At 43.6% G+C, this 6915-nt stretch overlaps 1 long non-coding RNA gene across 2 annotated transcripts; it reads right to left on the bottom strand.

The window, feature by feature from the left end:
- Positions 1-928: 928 nt before the first annotated feature.
- On the bottom strand, positions 929-6475 carry LOC144542816 (uncharacterized). 2 transcript variants are annotated; one of them, XR_013507473.1, is made up of 3 exons: positions 6360-6475; positions 4056-4214; positions 929-1101 (listed from the first exon to the last, which is right to left on the bottom strand). It is a non-coding gene; the product is annotated as an uncharacterized LOC144542816 (long non-coding RNA). The 2 variants fall into 2 exon arrangements; XR_013507474.1 differs by lacking the exon at positions 6360-6475 and adding an exon at positions 5033-5164.
- Positions 6476-6915: the final 440 nt, after the last annotated feature.

Here is a 6915-nt window from a genome sequence, read left to right as displayed (position 1 = left end):
GAAAAAACCTTCATTTTTTTTTTATAACTCTTGCAGCAGCGGCAAGAAAACTAAGCTTAGAGTCAAGAGACAGAAGCTAGACATTCAGTGAAACAGCCGGAGGGACTGTCCATGACTCAAGATTGAAATATTTTTTTATTGTTTATTGTTTTACTGTTTTTCAGTAAGTACGTTTCTTTCAAACTGATAAAAAATAAGGTTACATTAGCTGCCTTCTTGTCTCCTGCAGGACCCTCTGGCTGAAGCGGTCGCCTGCCTTTAGCCTGATGTTAAGACCGACTCTGTGGTCTTAAGTGGTCTGTGAGTAATGTCTGCTGTCCTGACCGGACTCTGGACCCACAGGGAGACACACAACACCAGGATTAAAGGGACAGTAAAGTCGTCTGTGAACTTTATCCCCCTCTACTGGCAGCCAGTAGGAATTGCAGCAACATTGATAGAACTTGGGAGTGTCTTGAAACTCCAGTGGGAGGGGACTTTTTGTTTTCCGAAACAGATTGTGCATTCACGTGTTAAAGGATATATCGGAAAAACAAGTTTTCACTCGGAAAATTCACATGAACGCCTTCCAGAGTCAGATAATTAAGTCAGAAACTCAGAGGAATCTTTTTTGTTTCCGAGTTATGCTCCCAATTTTATGCATTTTATCTATTTTATTTTCTTATTTTACATTTATTATCTTATTTTACTTTTACTATAATTACTATTAATATATTGTTCTGATTTTCCATTAATGTGTTGTATCTGTTTATCTTCTCATTTTGTTAACCACTTTGTATTGCAATCTTACACCAAAGGTGCTATATAGATAAAGTTTGATTGATTCTTTGACCTTTAAACCTTCTCAACAAGGCGACAAAATAGTCACCAGTAAGAAAATACATACTCATGAACCTTTATTGCAAGTTTTTATTTGTTATCTGGACTAACTTAACATTTGTTTGAATGAAGTTCGTCAAATTAGCTTGTTTAGCTGCAGGAGGTCTGTGATTGGTTATCGTTTGTCTTCTGGGTTTGATTTTCTGACGAAGCAGGACATGAAAGCAACGCTGTGTAGCAGCCGACCTGGAAGTCCCAGACGTCTGACTTTCCCAGCAGCACCTGAACACACAAAGAAGGAAAGTGAGGAAAGTGAGTTTTGAAAGCCAGAAATCTCAGCAGCTGGCCAAGTAATCACTGAGTCATTAGTATTGATCAGCTATCAACCAGAAGTCTATCAGGAGGACTGCTGGGCTGGGGTAGGCGACTTCCTAAACACTATAGAAGAAGTGACTTCCTAAACACTGTAGAAGAAGAGCTGGGGTAGGCGACTTTGTAAACACTATAGAAGAAGAGCCGGGGTAGGTGACTTCCTATACACTGCAGAAGAAGAGCCGGGGTAGGCGACTTTGTAAACACTATAGAAGAAGAGCCGGGGTAGGTGACTTCCTATACACTGCAGAAGAAGAGCCGGGGTAGGCGACTTTGTAAACACTATAGAAGAAGAGCAGGGGTAGGCGACTTTCTAAACACTGTAGAAGAAGAGCAGGGGTAGGTGACTTTCTAAACACTAGACTTTCTAAATACTGTAGAAGAAGAGCTGGGGTAGGTGACTTTCTAAACGCTATAGAAGAAGAGCTGGGGTAGGTGACTTCCTAAACACTGTAGAAGAAGAGCTAGGTAGGTGACTTTCTAAACACTGTAGAAGAAGAGCTGGGGTAGGTGACTTTCTAAACACTATAGAAGAAGAGCCGGGGTAGGCGACTTTGTAAACACTATAGAAGAAGAGCTGGGGTAGGCGACTTTCTACACACTGTAGAAGAAGAGCAGGGGTAGACGACTTTCTAAACACTAGACTTTCTAAATACTGTAGAAGAAGAGCTGGGGTAGGTGACTTTCTAAACACTATAGAAGAAGAGCTGGGGTAGGTGACTTTCTAAACACTATAGAAGAAGAGCTAGGTAGGTGACTTTCTAAACACTATAGAAGAAGAGCTGGGGTAGGCGACTTCCTAAACACTGTAGAAGAAGAGCCGGGGTAGGCGACTTTCTAAACACTGTAGAAGAAGAGCCGGGGTAGGCGACTTTCTAAACACTGTAGAAGAAGAGCAGGGGTAGGCGACTTTATAAACACTGTAGAAGAAGAGCCGGGGTAGGCGACTTTCTAAACACTATAGAAGACTTTCTAAACACTATAGAAGAAGAGCTGGGGTAGGTGACTTTCTAAACACAGTAGAAGACGAGCTGGGGTAGGTGACTTTCTAAACACAGTAGAAGAAGAGCTGGGGTAGGTGACTTTCTAAACACAGTAGAAGAAGAGCTGGGGTAGGTGACTTTCTAAACACAGTAGAAGAAGAGCTGGGGTAGGTGACTTTCTAAACACAGTAGAAGAAGAGCTGGGGTAGGTGACTTTCTAAACACAGTAGAAGAAGAGCTGGGGTAGGTGACTTTCTAAACACAGTAGAAGAAGAGCTAGTTAGGTGACTTTGACTTTCCCAGCAGCACCTGAACACACAAGGCAGCAAAGCAGACATCTCAGCAGTGAGTCATCAGTATTGATCAGCTATCAGCCCCTGCAGATGTATCAGGCTCATTCAGTGCTGTGGGACAAGACAAAGATCGAACTTACTGCCCCTTTAACTTCACACACAGCTCTTATATTTAGTAGCTGAAGCCTTCTGGGAGTCTAAACTCAGGAATAAAACAACCAGGGACTCTTTCATCTCCACTGCAAATTCTTAATTTAAATATGTAATGATGTTTTTCCTTATGCCTGTGTCAGAACTTTGTATTTTGCTCTAATGGGTGACTTTACTGCTCTCTACTGACTCCCTGTCTGCTTATCAACCAGTGTCTGTCTGCTGATGTGTGTTTTTATTGTGTATTTTTTCTTGTAGACCCTGTCTTCACACCATATTTCTTTTATGGTACAATAATTATTTGAAGCAGTGGATCCCCAGCCGGTGTGCCCCTCCCTGCTGAGCGGTCCTGACCACACCTCTCCATTCAAAAGCAGCTTCTCAGTGGGTTTTTTTTGGCACCAAACCCAAAAAAAAAGCCAGTAGGGCCGCTGGGTGTCGACCCCCCCGGCCCAGACAGCAGCCGCAGTGTGCTGAACTGTGACTCCAAATAATGACTTTTATTTTTTCCTTTTCAGCCTGTTTCATTTGATTAATTATGGGAAGGAGCCCGGCGGCTGCAAACGCTCCGTTCACAAGACAAAAGAGGAAATTCATTCTTAAACAGCAGTTTGCTGCAGAAGCTGAAAAACAACCTGACTGCAGTTGTGGGGTTTCTACTTTTTCTTGCACGATTTTGAAAGTCTTTTGATCGTTTATGTGTTGAGCCTGTTTCATAACACCTGGGCCCTGAAAACCCTTTTGTATCATTTCATTAAAAACACGAGAGATGAGAAATCAAGCATTCTTCTCTTCAGTCTTTTTTTTTTTCAGAAACATGTTTTTTCTCTAACAACACTGATATGCAAATTCTCTTCCAGGGCGTGTCTCTCATTTTCACGTTTTGCGACAGACTGCAAAATGAAGATTACCGGCTGCTTAACGAGTGAATGAGAGCAAAAACAAAAACAAGTGATTCCTGAGGTTTGATGCAGACGAGTGTTTCCCTCCTCAGGTTGAGAACGCTGTGGGAAAGCAGACCTGGCTGCCTGCTCTGTTTACTGTGTGAGAGCAAACAGCACCAACTGCTTCGATAGGTTTTAAAGGCCAAAGATCACGACTACGGTTTGAATTTAATATTGACAGAAGAAACAGAGCCATAACTGCACTAAATGATGCACAGTCCACTTCTTCTGCACCAACAATCCTGTTAGGGCAGCAAATAAACTTGGAAGTCTGTTTTTTTTCTTTCCCAGTTTCGCTGCTCAGCCGGTTTGTGCAGGGCAGCGCCTGCAAAGCTTTTTATCTGCCGAAATTGTGACACTGATGGCTCTTGATTACTATTTTAAAGACTATTTTAAGCCCTTGAGTGGTTCGGTTTTTAAATTTTGTTGCTAAGCAATGTTGGCCAAAACTCTGCTTATTGGCTAGAGTTTGTATTTTTGCCTGGCAACATTACCTGATTGAGCATTCTGGAGACGCTGGGAAGAGCTTCCAGTGGCAGGAGAGCGGGCTCGGCTCTGGGATCCATGACGTTTCTGAGAGTCCCACGTTATTTTCATGAACTCGTCCCGGAGTGAGACGTGTCTCCGGATCAGGGCGCCGTGCTTTGTGATGTCTGTAAAGATAAACAGTTTACTTAACGAGCTGTTTCTCGACCGGATGTGAATTTGAACGAGCGGAGCGGTCACAGTCCCGGCCCTGAAAGCCTGCGGCTGCAGAGGCTGGCTCAGTTAAAAGGAGGGATCTGAACCGTCGTTCAGGGAGGAGAGCCGGGCGAGGGCAGGTCAGGGTGTGATGCGTTCACTGGAGATCATCTGAAAACAGCCTGACCTCTGACCTCCCTGTTCAAAGTTCAAAGTTCAAGTCTGTATTGTCCCACCAGGGGAAATCTGGTTGTAGCTATAGGAGAAACATAAATACATCAAACTAGAACTGGAAAAAGGAATTTCTCTGCAGCGATCAATAATCAGAATCAGAACTTTATTCGCCAAGTACAATGTACAAGGAATTTATCTTGGTGCAGGTGTCAACATAAAATCTAATAAGAATAAGAAAAATGTAAAAAAATTTTTTTAAAGAGTTGACATTGCTTTAGAAAATGTAATATCGGTGAATCTAGCCACTGAAACCAAATTCAAATTTTGACTATGCCTTATTTAAATTGCCTTAATTAAATATATTTATCAATACTTTTACAAATCTTGTATTTCAATGACTTGAACAGGGTGAAAAAGAAGGGACTCAATTGCCAAATCACACCTAGAATAATAAGGAATTGGTTTCTTCTCGTCTCCCTCTGAAACACACATGCATTCACACATTTCAGCAGAAGGGGTCAAAGGTCAGAAAGTCAACAAAATCTCCACTGTTTGTCCTGAAATAAACCATAAACCCCAAATCATCACCACACCATACAGTAAGCCCATACCATACCCAGCAGGCCGGGTGCAGCGCCCACTTCCGCCTGTAGGTGTCGCTGTCGCTCATCTTTTCACCGAGTCTTGTGGGGATTTTTCTACCTTTATTACATCTGATCACTTACAACAAGCCCCATTTATCAAAAATACATGAACGGGATGAAACGCAGACGCGGATCACACACATGGTGAAATTATTTCCACCTCCCTCCAATTAAAAACTAGTTTGGGGATTTTTTCCCCCCTTTAATTTGCTCACATGGTGCTGGACCGGCCGGGCGGCTGTTTCTGAGGTCAGGTTCAGATCAAACAGGTGTTATAACACAATGATGCACTTTGGCCCTTTTTTTAAATGTTATTCATCATCACATCAACTCATTTTATTTACCTTTTCAGACAGGTATGTCGATGCAATAGTTTCCTTTTGACTGGTTTTGATTGCAAAAACCCCTTATGAAAGAGAATTATAGCAATCCTAGAATAAATTTCAGGAGACTATACATCACAGCAAAAACATAAGTGTCCATAGGAATGTTATAGGGATAATACAGTGGTGCAATCCCGGATAAAAATGCCATAAAGTAGGATAAACTCACTATTGAGCAGCTCAGGCGCGCTATAAGTCCCTATAGGAATATCATAGTAATATTACAGAGGTGTTTAGTTAGGGGCATCCATGCTGCAAGTTATGCTACAGCAGATCCCAGTGCAGATGAGGGCTGCAGGAGGGAACATGCGTGCATGGCTGCAACATGCCTGCGCCTCTCACCGCAACCCCGCGAGCCGTGCCAACGTCCTCCCATACTCCAGCCATGCATAATCAAAACTTTTCTTTACATTTTCACGTCACCTGAATGCGAAACATCATTTGGCATCCTATGCAAATATATGCTGACGTAAAAGATCATGTGGTTTTTGTCGTCGATCCCCCCTATGAGCAACGAGGAGGCTTTTTTTTCTCCTCTCTACTGTTGTCTTTAGGTTAGCTATGCTACAATCTTTACTGTACCCAGCGCTAGCTATATGCGCCCCGCACCGCACCACTTAGGATCTGGGAATAATCAACTTCCAGCCTGTCGCACCCCGCGCCGGGAGACTCCACACAGGTAGGACAGATGGCAAACTTCCTATTTTTTAACTCCTGGAGAGAAATTTTGACCAAAGTAACCGCAAAAGTGAAGTTATTAAGCGGTTTGGTTGCAGCCAGACTAGCCGCCTGGCTGTATTGCCCAGGCTGCTGCTAGCGCCGTCCCCTCCATCACAGGCTCAGAGTGGGAATCACCTTGCTATCAGCAACAAACCTCCACGGCAACAAAACTAGACACAACACAACAGTTAGATACCTGGCTGTCAGGCAACTTAAGTTGGCGTGCAACTGCTCTCGGTGTATTTTCGGGGATAGTTGTCAGACAAGTGAATGTCATCCGGTTCGCGTTGTTTTTTGGTAGCCAACTTTTGCCGTCCCCCCCCCGGTGAAAGTGTGCACATAATAAATTTATTAGCCAGCGGAGCTAGCGTTAGCCAGTTAGCCTTTGCTAATGACGGGCAGCCCGTTGAAGCTAACTAATAAGAGCCTGCTAAAGTGCACCATGCATTAGCCTTAGCTACGCCTTTTCTAGCAGCACGAAACGTGGCTGCCCGTCTCTGGATGTTATGCTTTCATGTCGGGAAATGCATTTGTTTTGGCTGTCTCTCTCTCCTTCTCTCTCTCCCCTTCCCCGAGTTAGCGTTACACTGGCAAGCCAAGTGGCAAATAATCCCGGTGTTTTCCTTGACACGGTAACGACGGAGCTAATGACAGTTTGGTTGGTGTTTGTAGTGTCGGTTGAAATGTTTGTTATTGCCGCTGTATGTAGGTTTGCCGTACGGTTCAAACGGGGCTAGCTAGCAGACAGCCAG

This window comes from Centroberyx gerrardi, chromosome 19, assembly GCF_048128805.1.
Source record: "Centroberyx gerrardi isolate f3 chromosome 19, fCenGer3.hap1.cur.20231027, whole genome shotgun sequence".
NCBI classification, from domain to species: Eukaryota; Metazoa; Chordata; class Actinopteri; order Beryciformes; family Berycidae; genus Centroberyx; species Centroberyx gerrardi.
Note: the sequence above shows the minus strand (reverse complement) of the source record. Positions and strands in the feature narration are given on the sequence as shown.